Source organism: Pseudophryne corroboree, chromosome 9, assembly GCF_028390025.1.
Source record: "Pseudophryne corroboree isolate aPseCor3 chromosome 9, aPseCor3.hap2, whole genome shotgun sequence".
NCBI lineage: Eukaryota > Metazoa > Chordata > Amphibia > Anura > Myobatrachidae > Pseudophryne > Pseudophryne corroboree.
In genome coordinates, this window is record NC_086452.1 from 349,510,754 (window position 1) to 349,521,123 (window position 10,370).

Here is a 10,370-nt window from a genome sequence, read left to right on the forward strand (position 1 = left end):
CTCAACCAGAAAGGGAAGCTCTTGCAGTAGTCTGGGGTTGTGAACGCTTTCATCTCTATCTATACGGCATTGACTTTACCATCCAGACTGATCATCAAGCCCTAGTGACACTTTTTGGAAATCTAAAATCCAAACAACCAGCTAGGATACAGCGATGGGGCTTACATTTGCAGGCTTACAATTTCTCCATCATTCATAGAGCTAGTGCTGACAATCCCTCATATTACATGTCCAGACATCCTCTGCCTTCTGACATATCGCAGTCTACTTCAGTGGAGGAATATGTGAACTTTATTATTAACAATTCAATTCCTGATTCACTTACTAGTGCCAACATCAAAGAGGCTTCTTCCTCAGATAAAGTTTTGTCAGCAGTAAAACACTGCATTATTTCCAATGATTGGCGACTGGCACAGTTTTTATTTTCAACTGATGAGGAACAAGAATTCCGAACACTTCATAAACATTGTCAAGAACTTACTGTACATGATGATTCAATAATTCTCAGAGGTGACAAAATTGTTACTCCAGCTGTTTTGAGAAAAAGGGTAATTGATATTGCCCATGCCAGTCATTTAGGAATCGTAAAGACCAAACAACTTTTACGTGAAAAGGTATTGTTTCCCTCCATGGAGCAACTTGTTGAATCGGAAATCCGTAACTGTATGACATGCACCCTTCTTTCTACGCAAACTAGCAGTGAACCATTGCGGATGACTAATCTACCTGACAATGTCTGGGAAAATGTCGATGTTGATTTCTATGGACTATTATACAATGGTAAATATGTACTAGTGGCTGTGGATGAATATTCAAGATATCCTGTTCTTGAAATAATATCTTCAACGTCTGCCACATCTGTCTTACCAGCGTTGGATAGAATATTTACTACTTATGGAATTCCAGGAACAATAAAGACTGATAATGGTCCGCCATTTCAAGGTGATGATTTCAGCAAATTCATGAAACATTTTGGAATTCGACATCAAAAAATCACTCCCCTGTGGCCACAGGCTAATGGTCTTGTTGAACGTTTCATGCGTAATCTGGGAAAGCAAAGAAAGATTTGTAAAGTATCCCGAATTCCAATTCAACAATCTCTAAATCAATTTCTCAGACAATATCGCTCAGTGCCTCATTCCACAACAAATGTCCCTCCTCAGACATTAATGTTTCAAAGAAAAGTAATCAGATCCACTCTTCCAGAAATCCATTTGACTCCTTCATCTAGAGATCATCGGGTTAGACAGAAGGACTCTGCCAATAAACAAAAGTCTAAACAATATGCAGACCGGAAAAGGAGAGCTATTGTTTCGGACTTACAAGAAGGAGATCGTGTTCTGGTTAAACAAAAAGTAGTACGTAAGGACATGACTGCTTTTCACCCAAGTCCACTGACTGTAGTGAAAAGGAAAGGAACAATGGTTGTTGCAGGAAATGACCATCACACTGTGACAAGTAATGTGTCCCATTTCAAGAAGATATTCCCATCCTTATCTTCTGATGCACCAAGTCAAGAAGATGTCAACATACCACCTATAACATCCTCAGCACCAAGTGATTCTATTGTGTCTGTTCCTTTGACTGAAAGATCATATACTCGGACGAAAGCAGGCAGAGTCATTAAACCTCCTACAAGGCTTATTGAGCAGATATGACTTTCATCTTAAAGCTCATAATTTGTTGTTCAAAAATATTTTCCAGTTTAAGTGTATTGTATATTGTGGGTTAATGTTCATGCTCAAATTCAGTCAGCATATTGTTGTATGTTTAATTGGTTGAACGTAAAATCAATTTTATGTGTTTTAAAGAAATATATTCATTTACATATATGAAAGGAAGGGGGAGATGTAGTATCTATGAAGATAGTTTATGTGCATTAGCTAGATGAGGTAGTGTACCTTTAAGAATCTGGCTGCACAGTTGAACATGTGATCAGGAAGTAGAAGGAAGTAGGAAGTAGAAGGAGAGTAAGGAGAAGGAGAGCAGCATGTGGAGTTGATGTCTATCTTGTAACCATGCAAGTACTACTTACCAATAAGAAATAAAATATATAATCTTCATACTGCATGATTCATTGAGATAGAGATGTACATCAGGATATAACAGTCACACTTCCGCCCTCCGTTGTCCTGGACATGCCTGCGTTTTACTTACCACTCCCCGAAAACGCTCTGCAACGGTCCGGATCAGCCCATCCACGCCTCCTTCCTGTCAATCTTCTTAGCGGTCGCCGCTGTGACCGCTTCCGTCGGTAGCCACGACGTAACCCGGCGACCCCTGTTGCCGGGCAACGTCGCGCACTCGCACTGTGCCCGCCGCTCATGCGCATTCCGCACCCGTTCGCACCACAGCGAAAAACCGCTGCGTGCGAACGAGTCAGAATGACCCCCATTATACGGGATAGAGGACCTACTAGGCTGCTACAATAAGTAAGGGGGGAGGGGGGAGAGGCACTATAATGCAGTCAACACTATATAATTGGGTGTAATAATAAGTATTATATGGTATGGGTGCCTGCATTATATATCAGTGCTGATATACTGATTGTAGGGCCTAATTCAGACCTGATCGGTGCTGTGCATTTTCGCCGGCCATGCACCAGCCGACGATCAGGTCTGAATTGCACATGCGCCAGCTGAGCTGTCTCAGCCCTGCGATCGCCTCTGACTGATTGACAGGCAGAGGTGGTCACTGGGCAGGAGGGGGCGGGGCGGTGGCATCTGGCCGCCATTTAGGGGACGTGGTCCGGGCAACACAGGCGTACCCGGACCATTGGGGGGGCAGGCTGCGGCGGCTGCGTGACATCACGCACAGCCGCTGCGACCCTCACAGCGACGAGTAGCTTCTGCCAGCGCGCAGGAGCTGCGCTGGCAGGGAACTACTCTGCAAGTACAATAGCATTGCCGCTGTGCGATGCTTGTGTACTTGTGCGGGGGGGTTGGGCCTGCCATGCGGGGCGGACTAGCCTGGTACTGGCCGTTCCCCTGCATGTCTGTGTGACTGATCGTAGATGTGCTAAATTTAGCACATCTACAATCAGGTCTGAACTAGGGGACCAATTCCGTCCCGATCGCTCGCTGCAGTTTCTCGCAGCGCAGCGATCGGGTCGGAACTGCGCATGCGCCGCAGTGTGCTGGCGCATGCCAGCCGTTGTTGCCTAGCGATCGCCTCTGAGGCAGAGGCGGTCGCTGGGCGGGAGGGGGCTGGACGGCGGCATTAAGCCGCCATTTAGGGGGCGTGGTTTGGCCAACGCAGGCGTGGCCGGACCGTTGGGGGGAGCGCGGGCCGGGGCGGCTGCGTGATGTCAAACGCAGCCGCTGCGGGCCGGGGAGTGACGAGTAGCTCCCGGCCAGCACGCTAAAGCTGCGCTGGTAGGGAGCTACTCTTGAAGTGCAAAGGCATCGCTGCTGTAAGATGCCTTTGCACTTCTGTTGGGGGGAGCCGGCACTGACATGCGGGACGGACTAGCCCTGTGCTGGGCGTCCCCCGCATGTCAGTGTGAATGATCGTAGCTGTGCTAAATTTAGCACAGCTACGATCAACTCGGAATTACCCCCCTAGGCCCGTAGTGTAGTACCCTGGCGATTAGTGAAGTAGTCTAATATGTAGTCACGTATATAGGTATGTTATGTTCAAATAAAATTATATAAGCACTTTAAGTTAAGTTCATGGGTTTTACTGTAAAAATGCCACTTGGTGATAACTGTTATTGAGAATTCATAATTCATGGTACCCTCATAGAGGGCAGAAACTTATATAACGTGTATAACACCCCCACAGAGGGTAAATACTTTGGGCAGGACAATTGGTAGCCCAGGAGTTGGATGTGCTCGTGGCCCCAGGACTTGCCCACTGGCAAGGTGGTGGGAGTGCTCGGAGCGCGACTGGAAGAAGAGAAGCCGGCGCGTGTATTGAGTGAGAGCGGGACTGATCCGGGAACCTGAGACGGAGGAGATAAAAGGAAGTATGGGAGGACCATTGAGGGACTCTGAGGTGAGGAGAGAAGAAAGAGTAGTGCGCAGCGAGGCTGGAGCAGTGTGCCGGGTGTTTCAAAGAGCGCTGCCGCCTGTAATACCGGAGGGTCACCGCAACTGTTACCGGGCATTACCTGTTGTGGTCCCCGATTCGGACAGCGCAATTTCGACTGCCTGCGGCTCCGTCCAGATAAGAGAGGAGGCGGTCTATAGACGTGACGGCGGTGACGGAGGAGGAGGTCCGCGGAGCTAACTGGTGAGATCGCCCCTTGATGACACCCCTGAGTCGGCCCACTAATCCGATTAAGCAGTGAGTGACCAAATAAGGCAGGGCGGAGGGCGGCTCCAGACATCCCATATAAGGTGAGAGGCGGGCGGCCTAGAGACTGACACAGAGAAGGGCCTCTCATGGAAGGGAATATTAGTCTAGGCTCCATAAGAGACTATGCCACTGCAGCCTCACGCTGACGGGAAAATATCTCCGCATCTCACTAAGAGTTTCTAGTACCATAGCGCTATACTGGAAGTAATTCAATATAACATCGCATCCTCTCCTATACATTCAGACTAAAATAACTTTGGAAGAGTAGTTTATCAAGATTCAGAGAGACAATATTGAGTTTATGAGGAGAAAACAACAGTTAGTCAGCAAATAAAATATACTGTTAATATATAAGAATATACTTACGGCAGCAGCAGTAAAGACGCAGTTAACCAGCCGCTTACTCTTCCGAATGATCCTCAGATTTGGGATGTCCAGAAACTTTCTCCATAAGTTGTAGCAAACTAAAGTAAATAAATGTATTTATATTAGTATGAGAACCCACCCAAGAAAATACCAGCATACTACATTCTAGTAAAGGAATTACAGACAATTGGAGATAACTATATGCAGACTAAGGCAGCATATCTCCTTATTTTTAGGCGTTATATCAGAAACTATAACCAGTTTTTGTTAATATTGGATGTTACAGAATCTACTTCCATCACTTCTGTCAAGGATCACAAATCCCTTATTTTAATATCATTCTATTGGATGTAAAGATATTGCGCAATAAAACAGCTGTAAGATCTTGATTATCAAAGACTTCATGTGCACTAACGACATGGCCATAGGACGCTGTGTAGGATAGATAGTCACTGAAGGGAAAGAGCGCTTGCATTAAGATTGTTGGGAGTATAATTGTTTTATTAAATATTGATTCTTTATAGCTGATGCATAGGATTTGCAGGAGTTTTATTGCTATGTAAAAGAAGTAATACAGGTTGAGTATCCCATATCCATATATTCCGAAATACGGAATATTCCGAAATACGGACTTTTTTGAGTGAGAGTGAGATAGTGAAACCTTTGTTTTTTGATGGCTCAATGTACACAAACTTTGTTTAATACACAAAGTTATTAAAAATATTGTATTAAATGACCTTCAGGCTGTGTGTATATGGTGTATATGTAACATAAATGCATTCTGTGCTTAGACTTGGGTCCCATCACCATGATATCTCATTATGGTATGCAATTATTCCAAAATACGGAAAAATCCCATATCCAAAATACCTCTTGTCCCAAGCATTTTGGATAAGGGATACTCAACCTGTAATACTGTTGATGGCAATTTAATTATTTTCCTTCCAAGGAAGTGGGACCAGCAGAGATCGTCGGTTGCTGTGAAGTAAAAGTTATTTTTGTGGCTCGAGTGAACGAATAACTACTTTTATGAGATAATACTAGTTTACTTACCGTAATTTGCCAATGATTTACTGTTTAATGAACGTCTGTTTAAGATTTTCTTTGAACGCTGATATTAAACAATTTCAAACAAAAGTGTTTGTTTTAGTGTAATGACTAACTCACATAATTCAACTTACCCTCTCTGTGAAGATTAAGAAGATCAATTAGTGAGAGAAGAAGGGTTGTACAGTAGCACATTACCCAATCCCTATTAGCAGGTACCCCATCCCTTATACTACCCATCACTGCACCCCTCAGTGACTGTATTGACTATATATGAGTGACTTTATTGTGACTCCATTATACGAGGACGGACAATTAAGTTAGCGAACTGGCTACCATGTAGTAGCAGATTTACCACTAGCAGTGGCGCACGCAGGGGGGGTTTCCGAGCACCGAGAAACCCCCCCCCCCTGATCTACCAAATTCTTTTAAGAGACGGAGACAGCTGTGCCTCCATCTCACTACAAACCGCGACCGCGATCGCGTACGTGATCGCAATCACAGCTGCTGCAGGGAGCTCTGCATAGAGCAATGCTGTCAGATGAGCCACCGCACGCCCGCCTACTAGAGAGACGCCAGCTGCCGCAGTCATTGCCATTGGGCTCGGGCACCGCAGAGGCTGGCTGTGACCTGCTGTTTGGTTATGTGGGTGTGCCTCACAGGTCATGCACGCTACATCGCCTGCAAGCTCGCCCGCCCAGCCAATCCTGCTTCGTTGGGGTTGGAGCCGGGCTCTGCTAAGATGCTGGAAGGGAATGCTCTGTCTCTGTGCTGCTCCTCACTGCTCTGATACTGAGCTGGAAACTGAGGTTGGAGCCAGTGTTTTTTTTTTATTTTTATTTTTATTGAAGTGGGGGGCCAGTTTTGGAATTATTGTGTGTGTTTACAATGTGTGGAAAAACGATGTGGACACAGTGTGTGGAACTACTGTAGGGGGAGAGGGGTACAATGTGTGGCATTACTATGGGGGTCATTCCGAGTTGATCGCTAGCTCCCGTTGTTCGCTGTGCAGCGATCATTTAAAAAAACGGCAAAACTGTGCATGCGTATGTGCTGTAATGCGCAGCGTACGAGTACAAAGTGCATCGTGGTTTTGCACAGGTTCTAGCGGCGATTCCATTCGCACAGCCAATCGCAAGGAGATTGACAGGAAGTGGGAGTTTATGGGTACCAACTGACCATTTTCTGGGAGTGTTTAGAAAAACGCAGGTGTGGCCAGGCGTTTGCAGGGCGGGTATCTGACGTCAATTCCGGGACCCTCGTCGCAACAATCATCGCACAGAATAAGTAACTACAGGGCTGGTCTTGTTCTGCACAAAATGTGTTTGTAACCGCTCGGCTGCACAGGCGTTCGCACTCTTGCAAAGCGAAAATAACTCACCCGTGGACGGCGACTATGCGTTTGCACGGCTGCTATAAGTAGCTAGCGAGTGATCAACTCAGAATGACCCCCTATGTGGACACAGTGTGTGGCATTACTATGGGGTGGATTACGATGTGTTGAATTACTATGTGGGCACAGTGTGTGGAATTACTGTGGGGGGAGGGGGGTACAATGTGTGGAATTACTTTAGGGGACAGTGTGTGGTGTATTTACTGTGGGGGACAGTGTGTGGAATTACTATTACTATGTTTCATTACTGCTGGGGTAAATGTATTTGTTTTATTTCTGTTGATATATCTGATTTAAAAAAAAAACGTACAAGTTTAAAAAGGTTAAAAATCACTGGCAGACTGTTCAGAGGACCTGGCTTTTTCTCCTCTCAGCCTGGCCCCGGGTACAGTATGTGTGTACAGTATGTTAGTGGTGTGTTTTGTGCGTTAGTAATGTACACGTGTGTGTGTGTGTGTGTGTGTGTGTGTGTGTGTGTGTGTGTGTGTGAGACACGAATACAAAATAGATATGTATTTATTATACACACAATATATATATATATATATATATATACTCCACAAACACTCTCCTCCTGCGCTAATTGGTTTCAAAATAGGCGATTAGGTATAGCTATCTCTAGGATGGGCTGCCTGGTTCCTCTGAGTTCCTTGTTAGGAGGAACTGAGCAAAGAAAATAGAGTATAGAAATAGAGGAAAAATGGCGCCCCAGGGGTTTACAAATACCCTTATACAAAGACTATTGCAGGATTTGCAATCAATATTTATACAGGTTTTTAAAACACATAACGGACTGTTCTTTTCATAAAAATGTATTAAAACAATTATACAAAAACATGAAGTATATCCATCATTATTACATGTACATTATGATGTAGTTTCTCCTACAGAAATCCATCAATGGGATATGGAGGAAAGAAGGCAACCTTTCTGTTGTATCCTTATTCTTCAACATTAAATATTCGGAGATAACATCAACAAGAAATACAGTAAGGGCCGAAACACACGAGGCGGCTGGCGCCGCCCGGCAAACACCCGGCCGACTTTAAACCGCTGCCGTGATGTAAAGACACATGCAGCGCAATGTGTCCTTACACATGGCACGGTCCCGGCCCGGCTGCCGGGTTGCATCCGGGTCTCACCACTGGAAGGTCCGGCTGCCGGGCGGGCGCCTGGCCGTCTTTGCAGCCAGTAAACCGTGTGTGTGAAGGGGAGCTTTCACACACAACGGTTTTTCCCCAAGCCGTGTCTAATGCTGCGCATGCGCACAGCATCACACACGGCTCAAAGCCGTCCTGTGTGACAGACTCTGCCGGTTTCTCCGGGATGACAAAAAGCCGGACAAAGTTTCTACGGCTTTTTGCCATCCGGGAAAAACCGGAGTGTGTGTTACAGCCCTAGCCCAATGCGTTTCGTCTAGGAACTAGACTTCATCAGGGGTGCGTCTAGAAATTATAGAACAACCATTCAATAAAATATATAAATACATGAAAATACATAAAAATACATAAGAAAATGTACAAACAATCCGAAAGAACAGTCCGAAAAAACAAAGATGGGCAAGACAAGGAAAAAACTGAAAACATGGAATGAGCAGTTGATAATCTCACATAATTAGAAGAGACTTTAAGATGTTATTCATAAATATGGTCCACCGAAAAAGATTTTATGTTAGACATACCTTAGATAATAATGTCTATCCAAGAGAGTGATAGGCCTAGATCATTGGCCGAATAGGTTCATACGTGGGCTTCCAAACATCAATGAGGCGTGAAATAAGGGCATAAATTCAGCCTAATTGGGAATATAACAAGTTCTTAAAGGGATCTATTATCTAGATTCAATTAAACCGTAGAGGTTGAATAATGTACCACATACCTCGTGAATCTGGTAACTCAGATTACGAAGAGCTCAAAAGGGAAGCATTCGTATGAAAAAAGAGGAATCAGCAACTTCATGCACACATGGAGGACCTAATGAGTTAATTATCATTCGTTAGTGTCTCACCTTATCATGGTGAAAGGTATACATAAAGGGAGGGCCTAGACTCAGATACCACTCATTTCAAGAATCACTGGTATATGAACGCCTTCACATCTGAAATGTGAGGACTAGTCAGACCATAAAGATATGTTCTAGGAGATTACTATTAATCTTTCCATATGTCATAAACCTTAACCTTAATTTAAAATAAAATAAAAATGGGCGTATATTACCTCTAGTCTAATTTTTCTGTCTTTTTAGACTAGAAGTATGAAATTAATTACTTCTATATGAAGCACATATGCTGATGAATCTGCACCTTATCAATGAAGACTCTATTTTCTATTGTACTTAGTCTATTAACATTTAGATTCCACAAGCACAAAATACATTAATCATAACATACCTCAGAAGTCACAATACAGGTGAAAAATGCAGAAATGTATACAGAGTCCTTATGGTATCCTATGGATATGATACCTAGAGGATTTAATTGTATAACAGCAGTTAGGACCTATGTTAACTAAGTCCCAATCTGAGAACACATGTGTATAATCACACTAATTAAAACCAATTGACCCAGGGATATAAGGAAACAGACAGCAAAAACTCTAAAGAATCCACTACTTAATTACCAACAGGTGGACAATGAAAGGAGGCTGTGCTAGGAGTATAAAATTGCACAGCCCAGCATGAAGGCTTAAAAATAAAAATATATATCAGCAATTTAGCAAAGTATGAATACATATTTGTGTAAAAAGAAATCCAGCATCAACTTAAGCTAAATAGAGCCTGGTGTAGAATGTCATAAAGACAAGTTTTCCTTACCTTCCAAATAGTGATCAGCAGTGAGCCAGTGATCATGCAATGAAGCATAGAGGCTAAGTGCATGTTTATATAGGAGGAACTTTGATGACCTCACTTCCTTCAGTGATACTAATTAGTGTTTAAATGAATGTGAATAACTAGTATTATGAAGTAAAAAAGGGATCTTTATAAATCCCCAATAACAATGTTAGTATATAAATATTTTACAACTAGTGAAAATTACCATAAACCTAAAGTTAAGCCACATATAGTTTGATTAATTGGCTTTCCCATAATGCCCTGTTGTGGCTGGTGTCTATGTGAATTAAATGTGGTTCTGATTGACAGCTAACGGAGCCTATAGAGAAGTGAATGGGAGTAAAGGCGGGACATAAACTTTCCACACTTATTCTAATTGGTGTCCGTCAGGACAGTCCTCCCCAGCAAGGCGAATTCGGTTGCCCATAGCAGCTCC

General features: G+C 43.7%; 1 long non-coding RNA gene across 1 annotated transcript; it reads right to left on the bottom strand.

The window, feature by feature from the left end:
- Positions 1–223: 223 nt before the first annotated feature.
- On the bottom strand, positions 224–8,870 carry LOC134957031 (uncharacterized). Its single transcript, XR_010186398.1, has 3 exons — positions 8,787–8,870; positions 4,666–4,763; positions 224–1,046 (listed from the first exon to the last, which is right to left on the bottom strand). It is a non-coding gene; the product is annotated as an uncharacterized LOC134957031 (long non-coding RNA).
- Positions 8,871–10,370: the final 1,500 nt, after the last annotated feature.